At 42.9% G+C, this 13,058-nt stretch overlaps 1 protein-coding gene across 1 annotated transcript in view; it reads right to left on the minus strand.

The window, feature by feature from the left end:
• PDE8B (phosphodiesterase 8B) overlaps window positions 1–13,058 on the minus strand; it is a 330,100-nt gene that overhangs the window by 286,418 nt on the left and 30,624 nt on the right. Inside the window, exons 2-3 of the mRNA XM_043919992.1 lie at window positions 1,813–2,021; window positions 1,576–1,701 (exon numbers count right to left, since the gene is read on the minus strand). The gene's annotated coding sequence lies outside the window, so the exon portion shown is untranslated. The remainder of the gene's footprint in view (window positions 1–1,575; window positions 1,702–1,812; window positions 2,022–13,058) is intronic.

Genomic DNA, 13,058 nt, shown 5'->3' on the forward strand with positions numbered 1-13,058 from the left:
CCAGCCCAGTGTGGTGAACACGCCAGGTGATCTCTCTATTCCACCCCCCGCACCTTCTCTCTGGTGGCTCTGCCTTCTCCCAGGACCTTCCCAGGGTCCTCTACTGGCTTCTCCGCTTCCAGCTGGCCAAGAGGCAAAAAAGAAAGTGGGAGAGAAAGAAAATATCAGGTGCCTCACATCTGCACATCCCCATTTGCCAGAACTCTGGCACATGGCCCCAATCTAATTGCACAGGAAGCTGGAACATGAAATGTTCCTCCATCCAGAAAGAGAAAATAGCATCGGCGGACATCTAAACAATCTCTGTCAAGCCCTGCATTCATATAAAGACAATTGTGCAGACTCAGAATGTCTGCCTGTTGGTCCCAGTCTCACCCATGAATGCAATAGGCAACAGGACACCAAGAAGATGCAAGCTGGGGCAAAGTAGGTGTGGCTTTGAATTTTAGTTAAAATACTTGTTAACTATGGGCCTTAAGAAAATTCCTTCAACTCTCTGTACCGAAGTTTACTCATCTGAAAGATAAAGATAGTAACTGCCTCCCTGGATTGCTTTAAAGTGGAATAAGATATACAGGCCTCGGCACACTGCATAACATCTGATATATTACCTCGAATTAATGCTCCTGTCTCCCCTGACCCTCTTCTACATGAATGTTTTCCAGGTATTTTAAAATGGCTATCATTATTTCTGTAAGTTTTCTCTTCTCCAGTTTCCTCAGCTATTTTCATTGTTTTTATATCACGTCATTGCTAGCCCCTAACTCTCCCGATGGCTATTCCATGGACAGAGCTCAATTTGTCAAGGGACCAGATACGATGCCTGCCTTAGGTTGCTCTGAAAACACACCCTGAGATAAGTCTTGTGCAGATAATTTGGTGGGAGGAGTTATCTTAGGAAACAGAAGTGAGGGAAATGGGGAAGGGAGAAAAGTCAACAAATGAGTGAGTTACACCTGGGGGCAACTGGATACTTCACTAAAGGTGGTGCACAGACGTCTAACAGGCTGTGGAAAGATGCCCATAGGGAAATGCAAATGAAAACTACAATGAGATTCTACTATCTACTTACTGAAACAGTGAAGATGTAAAACAGAGACAACGCCAAATGTTTGTGAGGCTGTGGAAGAACTGGAATCTTCACACATTGTTGATAAGAATGTGAAATAGTTCAACCACAGTGGAAAACAGTTTGACAGTTTCTTTAAACGTTGGACATACATCTACCACACAACCTAACAATTCTACTCCTAGGAATCTACCCAAGAGAAGTAAGAACGTATGTCTACACCATGACTCGCACGTACAGTAGCATTATTCATAACATTCAAAAACTGAAAACCCAAATTTCTGTTATCAGATAAATGGATGCACACAATGTAATACAACAATACAACACTTCACGGGGTAGCCGTGACCAACTTTTGAAAGTGCAAACGAGACTTGTAATTTTAAGGTGAAATGTAGAAGAGAATTGCTCCCACACTGCTAACAGGCTGGAAATATTTAAGATCAGGTAAGTTTACACGATGCTATATTTCAGTACCTGCATAAGTAATTTTGGAGCCAACTCACCCCACTGGTGTGAAGCAGCAGCTGGCCTTGCAATGGCTCCCCTTCTCTGGATTCCCTTTCAGCTGACCTGACTCCTGGTGTTCAGCTCCATGATGAAGGATTCCAGCTTCTGCAGGACACCCTTGTCTACAAGTTCAAAAACAACAAGAACAAATTTGAGCTTCAGTCTGTCTTTGTGGGGTTCTGCCTCATGTTCCGGAGACACCAGCCTGCTTGTGACCTTCCCTCCCTGCTCACCTGTCTATAGACTTCAAAGGTCTGACTGAAGTCAGACCTGTCCCAAGCTCACAGAACTACTGGAGTATTTCCATTTCTTGCAGCTTGTCAGACTGAAGACCTTATTTTCTTGTTGACCATCACTTGGAGGCTGCCTTCAGCTCCTTGGTGCATATGGAAGCTCAGGAGAAGGCAGCTTACTCCTTCAAAGACAGCAGGGGAGAGGTCTCCTAGCAAGATGAAATGCAATTTTATGTAATATAATCGTGTGCACATGATCACACATATCCCATTGCCTTTGCCAAGCTCCACTAGTTAGAAGCATTTCACAGGTCCTATTCACACTCAAGGGGAAGAGATCACACAAAGGTTAAAGCCAGTTGGTGTGGAACGTAAGGCCCACCCTAGAGTTGGCCTGGCACAGTCTACCTTCCCCAGTGATTTGTGTATCTACCACATGAAAAAGACATTTACCCCCTTCCAATTTCCCCAAAAAGCTCATCCCATTATAGCATCTGTTCAAAGTCCAGAATCTCATCATCTAAATCAAGTCCAGGTATGGAGGAGTCTCTTTGAATATAGTTACGCTCAGACTACAAAACTAGGCAACCTGTCTAACTCCCAAGCATCCAACACACAGCAGAGGGATAGGCACGGTAAAATAGTAATTGACTTTCTATTTTAAATGGGAGAGAATATATGAAAGGTAGAAAGGAGTTACCAATCCAAAATCCAAAGAGATTTTGAAATTCAGCCTTGCAAATTCTTACTAGTTCCTTGATTAGATTCTAAGTTCTGAGAATAATCCCCGGTAGCTCCTGCTTCTACCCTCTGAGTCATGTTACGTTTTTCATGAAAGGCAGAGCATTTGCAATTGAGTATGTTTATTATCCTGCTCCCTGCCAGTAGAATTCTGGAGACCTCACTGCCTCCTTTCAGTTTTTACTCTTTCTGTCCCTTTCAGTTTAATTTGGCAGCGCTTTTGCAAAAAAAAAAAAAAAAAAAAATTCTTAAATACTTTGTGGGTCTCCTGTCAATTTCCCTTACACACAAATCCTCAGTTTTCTGAGACAGGCACTCCTTCACCTAGGGTGAAGATGCTGGGATGGTTAAGGGACAACTTAGACAGGCCTTATCATTTGAGAAGTTGTATGAGGCACACCCTTCATCTCTAGAGAAGGCCTGTCATGGGACCGAATACAATTCTGATCCTTGGATCTTTCCAAGGTTTTAACAAAACCACTTGTACAATAACCACTTGGCTTTTTTTTTTTTTTTTAGGCCAGGGTTTATCTCTATGCCACGTGCTAGAAAGTTATTTCTCACTTTAAACATCTTTTGCCATTTGGAGAGACTGAGGATTGTCAAAATCATCAAGTCCCAGTTCCTTTTTGTTGAACAGTTCTTCCCTCATTTAATCTTTCTCCTCCAGCATTTTACTATATGCAACAACTAAACAGGTGGCACCTTCAGTATTTTGCCTGGAAACCTTAGCTGGATAAACAAGTTCATCACTTACCTGTTCTGCTTCACACATGAACCGCAGGACACAGTTTTCCTTAGCTTTCTGTTACTCCCTAACAAGCAACCCCCTTCCTCCAGTTTCCAATACCACATTTCTCACTTCCTTTTGAGCACTCAGCAGCAGCATCCTCCAGGTTTGAAGTCTTACTAACAGTCTGTTCAAGGCAACTTAGGCTTTTTCTATCATGTTCCTCAAAATTCTTCCAGTCTCTAAGCAGTTCCAAGTCAATCGCACTGTTTTAGGTACTTGTTATAGCAGCACTCCACTTGTAGGTACCAAAAATATAACCTTGCGCCTTTAATTGACTAGATGTGTTGGAAATTTAAGCACGTGGGAAGATTTTGAATGTCTGTAAGAAGTTTCAAAATCCAGCATCTCCAACCTGAGCTACCTGATTTTTTCCTTTTTTTTTGCTTTTGTGTTTGACATAATTACTATGTCACCACAAAGGTACAGAAATATGTATTTTTAAAGATACTCTATCCTCAGGAGAGTATGAGAATACTCATAAGAGTAAGTATAGTGAGAAAGGAGAAATAAAGTATGCAAGTACTTTATAATAGTGTAAGTATAAATATAATAGTGTTGTAATCATTTCAATAATTCAATATATATGTTTCTATTTTTAAAGGCATTTGGAGCATTTAAAAGATTCAGATATACTATACTTGGGATTTTAGACAAAATCAGTTAGCTTGTAAATTAACATTTAAATGCCTGGAAAATGTTATATTGGTTACATTCATAAATTTTAATTTTTTTTTAGTTGTATAAAGAGTATTCGAATTTTCAGAGGAATATTGTTTAATCTATTTATACAATTAATAAACCTAGCTTTAAAATACAAACAACAGGTAATTGTGCCTCAGGACGTACAGAGTCCCCTCCTTGGATACTAAAGAATGTAATCAGATGCAAGCATTCCGGAAAGATTCGTGGAGGAGACATAGAAGGCAGAATTAAGGAGGCAGGAGCCAGGACCGGATTGGTATCAGTAGCTACCTGCAGAGCCTGGATGACGGCTCTGGAATGCTGCTGTCCTGACGCCCTCTAGTGGTTGAGACAGCAAAGGCCACCTATCCTGAGCACCAGGCGAAAAATGTCTTGCTCTCTCAGCTCACTCTCTGAGAACTTTCCCTTGATTAGGGGGAAAGAAAAAAACAGAGCCAGAAATTCTTCTGTCGACGATCTTGTGAGATATGCATCCGGTCTGCGCACAAACACCTCCTGTGTCACTAGGCGCCTCCATCCTCTTGGAGTATCTCTCATTATAAAACGCTTCCTCCTTTCCAGCTGACACTCTGCCCCGGCTGTCTGTACCCACTGGCTCCGCTCTTCCCTCTGGGGCTGCACACGGCACAGTTCTGATCTCTCCTGCGCCCGACAGCACTTCAAGTATTGGAAACTTTCTCGTCCTCCCTGGTTTCCAGCGTTATCTTCTCCAGGTCAATACACATGGTTCCCTCAACTTTTCCTCATGTGACCCAGTTTCCAGGTTCTGTCCCCAGTTGCTGTCTTCTGGAGGCCTTTCTGGTTTGTGAGCAGCTCCTGGAAGCACCGTGATGACAAGGACAGCCTCCAGCCCCTGCGAGGTGGCCCAGCCTCCCAGAGAGCGGAGGGCCGCCCTGCGCCCCACACACTCCACTCCAGGGGGGCCCTGCTGTTCGCAGCAGCCTTGTCACGCGACGGACGGACAGAAGGCTTGGATCTCCCTTGTCTGGCCTTCCCCTCTTGCCTTCCTAAATCTGCAGCCTTGAAGCATTTTATGTATGTGGACAGAGTTCATCAGTTTCCTAAATAGCACTGTGTGCAAACCACCTGGACAGATGTTAGCCTGCCACAGAGCAGAGAGACCTCTTGAAAAACCTCAAGAAGGACTTCTTCCCTGGTGAGAAAGAAGCGTGGTTACTTGAGACTGGATTCTGACCTTCAGAGGCTAGGGACCTCTGACCAGCCTACATCCTTCCGCTGTAGCTGACGCTCATTTTCTCTCTTATCTCCCTCTGTGAACACACAGGAGACAGACTAGGTGTCAATAATGTAACGTCCTGTTATACTTTGAAGACTGATATTCAGTCTACTCACACCTCTCTCCTCTGAACTAATGTAGACTTTTCCCTGAAGGGCTATTTTTCAAAACCTTCCATCATTTTCTTTCTCTCTCCTGGCTCCTTTCCAATTTCTCCATAACATCCTACTCTTATGGGCCCCAGGACTGAACAGTATGTTTTAATGACTGATATTGGCTATAGATTAAGAATTATATCTGTGAAAATATTTCCATTACAACATAGCTCATTGTACAAAGATTTATATACCTAAGGAGTTCCTGGCTGGCATATAACAAGTTATGTTTCAAAACTTTCTTTGTAGATCAGTTATTGGAAATTTGGATGACTTCGCTGGTGGTCCAGAGGTTAAGGATCAGCCTGCCATTGCAGGGGACATGGGTTCAATCCCTTTGGGAAGATCCCACATGTAGCAAAGCAGCTAAGCCTGTGCTGACACAAGAGAGGTCACCACAGACAGAAGCCCACATACCACAATGAAGACCCTGCACAGCCAAAAATAAATAAATAAAATTTTAAATAGATAAATAAAAATAAAACCCCAGGCACTGAGCAGAGGAAGCCTTGAGGAGAAGGTTGATTTAAAAAAGAAAAAAGAAGACTGGGCACATTTCCCCACAGAAACAATGGCTCCCAGTCCAGCCAAAAAAAACCAAAAGCCACTTTAGGTCACAGAGCAATAATGATATCAGGTTGAACTTAGAGAATAAGAATTCTCCGATCTGAAACTTAAGACATGCAGGAAGGTGAAATGAGAACTTCTTCCTCAATTTCTCAGCAGAGGAAATTGAGGAAGAAATGGGTGACTCTTAACCTGGGATACCACCCCACATTGTTTTTCTGGCCCTCTCTGGATCCTTGTCCCGGTCTCCTATCCTAGGATAGTGCTCAGGATCCTAGTGCTGCCGCAAGTCTCCCAGGGGGCTGCCTCACTCAGGTCCCCCCGACCCCCCGCTCTCCAGGCTTCAGTACTCCTGAGCTCCCCCTCCCCACCCGTGACCCAGCACCCACCCGCTCAGCAAAGCCAAGTCCAAGGGGGGTTAGAATGACGGGCAACTCATCAAAGCAATGGCTGTGAATGAATTCTCAGTGATGCCCCTGTTTTTAAATGGGTATCTTAAGATATTCAAAAGATTCTTTTCTGTGCAATTTCAGGCAGTGACAGATAATTTCAAAATACAGGTTATATGTGGAAAGATTTTGGAGACTATTGAACCCAATAGAGTAGATATGCTTGTTCTACCAAATGGGAGTGTATCCCAAATGGTACCTCCCTTCCACAGAGGCCCTCCCTCCTCTATTTCTCAATCACAGATTATATGCTTCGTATTGTTTTTCAGATTGCTTTTAAAGATTTTTAAATAGTTTTTATTTTGAGAAATTGTTATTCTCTTAAGAAAATGAGTGAAAGCAACCATACCTTTTGCAGATGGTGACTGCAGCCATGAAATTAAAAGATGTTTGCTTCTTAGAAGAAAAGCTATGACAAAATTAGACAATGTTTTAAAAAGCAGAGATATCACTTTGCCGACAAAGGTCCATATAATCAAAGCTATGGTTTTTCCAGGAGGCATGTATGGATGCGAGAGCTTGACCATAAAGATGGCTGAGTGCCAAAAATGCTTTTGAACTGTGGTGCTGGAGAAGACTCTTGAGAGTCCCTTGGACAGAAAGGAGATCCAACCAGTCAATCCTAAAGGAAATCAGTCCTGAATACTCATTGGAAGGACTGATGCTGAAGCTGAAACTCCAATACTTTGGCCACCTGATACAAAGAGCCAACTCATTGGAAAGGACCCTGATGCTGGGGAAGATTGAGGGCAGGAGGAGATGGGGGTGACAGAGAATGAGATCGTTGGATGGCATCACCGACTCAATGGACATGAGTTTGAGTAAGCTCCAGGAGTTGGTGATGGACAGGGAAGCCTGGCGTGCTGCAGTCCATGGGACTGCAAAGAGTTGGGCATGACTTAGCGACCAAAAAACAAAAATAACCAACCCCAAGAAAAGCACATGTGGTAGGACTCCATTCATATAAAATTCTAGAAAAAAGCAAACTAATATATAGTGACAGAAAGCAAATCAATGTTTGCCCAAGTTCAAGGCAGGAAAGAGAAATGGATTCAAAAGGGCTTGAAGAAACCGTTGGAGGTGGTAAATATTCATGTTCATCATGTGGTAATGGTTTCATGGGTGTATACATCTGTCAAAATTGATCACACTGTACTCTTTAAATATGTGCAGTTTACTGATATACATTTACATCTCAATAAAGTAAAAAAAAGAGAAAAATGCAAAAAGACTAACATATATGCACACATATATTTTTCCTCTCAGAACTGATTGTTATTAATAGTTTATCATATTTGCCTCAGTAGCGTTTATATAAAATAAATTAAATAAAACAGATAATGGTTGTCCCCAGCCAAGTTCTATTTCTTCAGCCCAGTCCCTGGAAGAAACTATCATGGATTTAGTGTACATCCCAACCATCTGTGGTAATTTTACATGTATATGTGAATCCTTAAATAATACATATGGTGTTTCAAAATTCATGTAAATGAATATATGTTTTATGCCACATTTTCTTTTTTATTACATGTCATGAGTTGACATTACACAAAGATATTTTATACATGGATATATTACGGTATATATAGGTACAGTCCATTCCTTCTGTGTGCATGAGTGCTAAGTCACTTCAGTCGTGTCTGACTCTGCAACCCCATGGACTGTAGCCCACCAGGCTCCTCTGTCCATGAGATTCTCCAGGCAGGAATACGGGAGTGGTTGCCGTGCCCTCCTCTGGGGATCTTCCCGACACAGGGGTCGAACCTGCATCTCCTGCGGCTCCTGCACTACGGGAGGACTGTTTACCGCTAAGCCACCAGGAAAGTCCCCTACTCCTTCTAATGGCTATTGTAAGGGTTCATATCATAATACACTAGAATAGCAGGGTATTATGGTAAAATTCACATCACAATAATATGAATATGCCACATTTATCCATCCCCCCTTTCATAGGCATTTCAGGTTTTTTCCTCAATGTTTCATAATTGCAAGCAATAATAAGCTGCAAAGTTTTCAAAGCAAATCTCATGGTATTGGCAGTAGGAGTTACTGGGTAGTGGCTACTGGGTAAGTGGGCAGGTGGGTTTGTTGAGTGGGATGCTGGTAAGGAGAGAAGTCCTGCTTCAAGGATCTGTGCTCTGCACAGAAATCGCCAAAGTTGGATATGGCCCTGTCTCTGGATTCCGGCTGAACCGGGTGCCTCTGTGATGCACCTGCAGAGCTGGAGACGGTTCAGAGGACAACTCCAGCGGCCCACCCACAGAGTTCACCTCTGAGTTGGACACACGAGGGATCCAGAACAGATGACCTTCTGTGATGCAGGTACAGCAAATGCCCTTGGCAACAAGCTGTGAGCAATTCAACTCTGCCAGCTGCTGTTTAAATTCTTGAGGGCTTTCCCGTGAAGTGAGCATCAGAAAATGTATACTCACTGCTTCTAGATTACTGTGTGATACAGGTGTACTAAACCTGCCTTGTCTATAGTAATATTCAGATCCTTGTGTTGTGCTTAATTTTTACTTTCTAGATTTGGTAATGTCTCAGTGTAGCTTGTTAAAGTCTCCCCATGACTGTGCTTCTAACAAATTTTGCTTAGTACATTTTGATGCACTGTGATTCAACACATACAGATTCCCAAATCTTATGTCTTTCTTGTGAACTTCACCTTTCATTATTATAAAATTACATCTCAAAAGTGTAACGAGAACCTCTGAATTGATGCAGAAGAGTTCCCTTTCAGCTACTACTACTGAGAAACACTGGACAAATTATCATATATATATATATATATATATATATATATATATATATATATATAAAACTGATAGAAAGAAAGGGAACTCTCCCTACTCTAGAAACAAAGAGAGAACTCAGAGGCTGAGCAGTAAGTAGGAACTAATGCCATTGTAGTGTGTTTGGACTAGCTAGGGACTTTAACACCCTTGCAATCAATAGGATGCTGTCTGGTATGAGGAAGGAAGGCAACAGGAATTGAGCAATCTGCAAAACCTGAGTTCCTGAGAGCCAGGCTACTGGTAAAAACAGAATCAGTCCTGTGCCCTCAGGCTACAGGTGAAAAAAGAATTCATCCACAAAAACTTGAAAGCATGCCTGTGTCAACACTGATGATTTCTGAATTTTCACGGTGAGACAGAAATACCAGGCTGAGAAGAAACATAAAAGCTAGTTGAGAGCTGGTGATGCCTCCAGGACTCCAGCAGAAGCAAGCCTGCAGTGAAAGGACAGTCTAACACCCCAGGCATACAGCTCCTCCCCCAAAGGAAAAACACTGCCGAAAATAAGCTCATAATAAAAATTAATCATAGGAGGAAACCACCGAGTATCAGATCACGATATTAACAGGGGAAACAATGCCCCAAGAAATAGAGAAAATAGATCAATCTATTGATTGATCAATCTATCAGTCTATAGATGACTACAAAGTGAGTATGCTTTAGATGACTTCAAAATGAAAGAAGGAATAGAATATATAGTGGAAAACAGAAAATCATGGGAAAAGAAAAGGACCAGACAGTTCTTTTATAAATGAAACATATCCATTGAAAGTCAAAACTAAATAGATATACTCAATACTTGAGTAGAAAATGGGAGGGGGGTGCAGCAGAAAGATGAAAGTTTAAGGGTCCCAAAGGACAGGACTTCCCTGGTGGTCTGGTGTTTAAGACTTCGCCTTCCAGTGCAGTGGGTGTGAGTCTGATCCCTGGTCAGGGAGTTAAGATCCCACATGCCTCAAGGCCAAAAATCCAAAACATGAAACAGAAGCAATACTGTAACAAATTCAATAGAGACTTTTTAAAAAACACTCCACATCAAAAAAAGAGCTGTTAAAAAAAAAAAATCACAAAGGACAAATTAAAAACACAAAAAAAGAGAAAAAAAAGTAGGAAACACACACACACACAAAAGTAAAATAATAACAAAAGAATCATGAATGACAGAATCATAAATAACACAAAGTATATCTGTTAGAAGTTATGGATTGGGTAAATAGGAAATGGGAAAGAGGCAATACCTGAAGGGATAATGCTTGAGAATTTTTTCCAATTTGACATGAAATGTACAGAGAAGTACATTGTATCAGAATATACTGGTATGTAACAAACCACCCCCACACCTGGTAGGTTAAAACCAGCACCGTTTACTTAAGTCATGGTTCGGTGGATGAACAAGTTGGACTTAGCTGTACTGAGAGGTTATCCCCAAGTCTGTGGTCAGCAGGAAGTGGCCTCACTCACTCTAGCCAAAAGGAGAAATAAAGCGGAAGTGAAGGGGCTGAGCCCCTACGGGCTCCCTGTGGAGAGCGCTGTTTCCCTTGGCAGCAATCGGGCTGCAGACAAGTTAGACTCATGCTGCCCAAAGGCCTCTGTGCTCAGATTTAATGTCTTGCAGCTGGGTTTTGAAATGGGTTGTTGTGTAGCCTGTTCTCCCCTTTGACATAGATTGTGACAGATGTTGACTTACTGGGAACAACTTCGCTTCAAGAGAGAAGTCAGAGTCATTTTCATTAATGACTTAACATTTCCTTGCCTCTTTTGCAAGCTTGGCTTACTAACTGTTAGTTTTACCTATGACCACTTCACTTTTTGAATTTAGCTCAAAGTGTCTGAATAAAAAACAAATCACACACACACACACAAAACAAATCATGGGTTAGTGTCAAAATTTGCTCTGCTAGAATTGCAGTACAAGACTTTAGGGGTGGCGGTGGTTATGGTTAATATTTAAACGAATCAACAAGAACTATATTTACACAATCAACAGATTGACGAATGGGCAAAGTAGGAAGAGGAGAGTAGCTTGTGGGAAATATAAGCAAGCAGGAAAAATTGAAAATAATTGATTAACTGATCATTGATTAATTCAAAGGAGAAAACAAGAAGGTTTTCCTATTTGGGGCTTCCCACATCATGAATCTCTATTCTTCTCAGCCCAGCAGTGGAAGTTAGAAAGTAATTTGTTCTTCCTAAATAAATTCCACACTAGAGTGTGTGATAAACAAACTCACAGGAAATAAGGAAATCTTATTAATCATCACAGCAGACTAGAATGAGAGCAGCCCATTTACCTGTCCTGTAAACACCTTGTTCTACAAAGGGCTCTCAGGTAGATAAAGTGAAAGTGAAAGTCGCTCAGCTGTGTCTGACTCTTTGTGACCCCATGGACTGGTCCAAGGAATTCTCCAGACCAGAATACTAGAGTGGGTAGCCATTCCCTTCTCCAGAGGATTTTCCCAACCCATGGATCGAACCCAGGTCTCCCACATTGCAGGCGGATTCTTCACCAGCTGAGCCACCAGGGGAGCCCAAGAATACTGGAGTGGGGAGCCTATCCCTCCTTCTCCAGGGGATCTTCCCGACCCAGAAATCAAACTGGGGTCTCCTGGATTGCAGGAAGGTTCTTTACCAACTGAGCTATCAGGGAAACCCCTTGGGTTGATAATCCACACCCAATTTTTTTACTCAAGATATTGGGAGAACCAAAAAGAGAGAGGCAAGGGGAAAAAGTGTCACCTGTCCTAGGAGACTCCTAACTTAATCATTTAGGGCCTGAAAGCAGGGACAGAGAGTGAACGGTTCCAGGGGAGGGGGCATGACCAGGAATCATTGTAGGCTTCCAAGGATGGTGCCTGTTTCAGATATTCAGACTGCAGGTCCTGAGGAGTACCCTTGGACTTGTCACACCAGATGTCCAGATATATGGGTTTGAGAATTGGTCAGTATCAACATGAGGTGCCAGGGAAGGGAGGGGGTTTCTCCTGCTGCCGGGGCAATCAATCTTAGTTGTAATGATTCTCGGCTGGGCGACACCCCTGTGCCATTGCTCTGGTTAGTCTGCGGATCTGGTGTCCCCCTCTGCCATCTCAGATGCTTTAATAACGGCCCATCTCTAGCCATACCACCCACATCCTCCATACCTTACTCTCCAGTAGGGGAAAAGAATGCCCAAATTGAGCAAGATATAGAAAATGTGAGGGCAAAGTAGACAGACTCAGAGCTAGAGCAAGAGGGTGACTTTCTGAGATTTTGGTCAAGTGATCTTTTCTACAGAACACTTGCGGATTCTAGAACCTGACCACTGGTACTCCCTACTTTGTGTTAAGACACCGATGACCAAGAGGGCAGGGGCCTCCAGACAGGTCTGACATGGCCGCTAGGAGAACCTGCACAGAAATTCAGAGACGCTGCTTCCATCTTGACTCTGATGAACACTAGAGCTTCTCCGACCTGTTCCTTCTTCCGTATCTACTGAGTCTGTCCTGTCCTGTCCTCAGCTGCTTCAGTTGTATCCGACCATTTGTGACCCCAGGGACTGTAGCCCGCCAGGCTCCTCTGTCCATGGGATTCTCCAGGCAAGAATCCTGGAGTGGGTCGCCATGCCCTCCTCCAGGGGATCTTCCCAACCAGGGATCAAACCCAGGTCTCGGGCATTGCAGGCGGATTCTTTACCATCTGAGCCACCAGGGAAGCCCAAGAATACTGGAGTGGGTAGCCTACCCCCTCTCCAGGGCAACTTCCTGACCCAGGAATTGAACCAGGGTCTCCTGTATTGCAGGTGGATTGTTTTTACCACCTGAGCCACCA

This window comes from Cervus elaphus, chromosome 12, assembly GCF_910594005.1.
Source record: "Cervus elaphus chromosome 12, mCerEla1.1, whole genome shotgun sequence".
Classification (NCBI taxonomy): domain Eukaryota; kingdom Metazoa; phylum Chordata; class Mammalia; order Artiodactyla; family Cervidae; genus Cervus; species Cervus elaphus.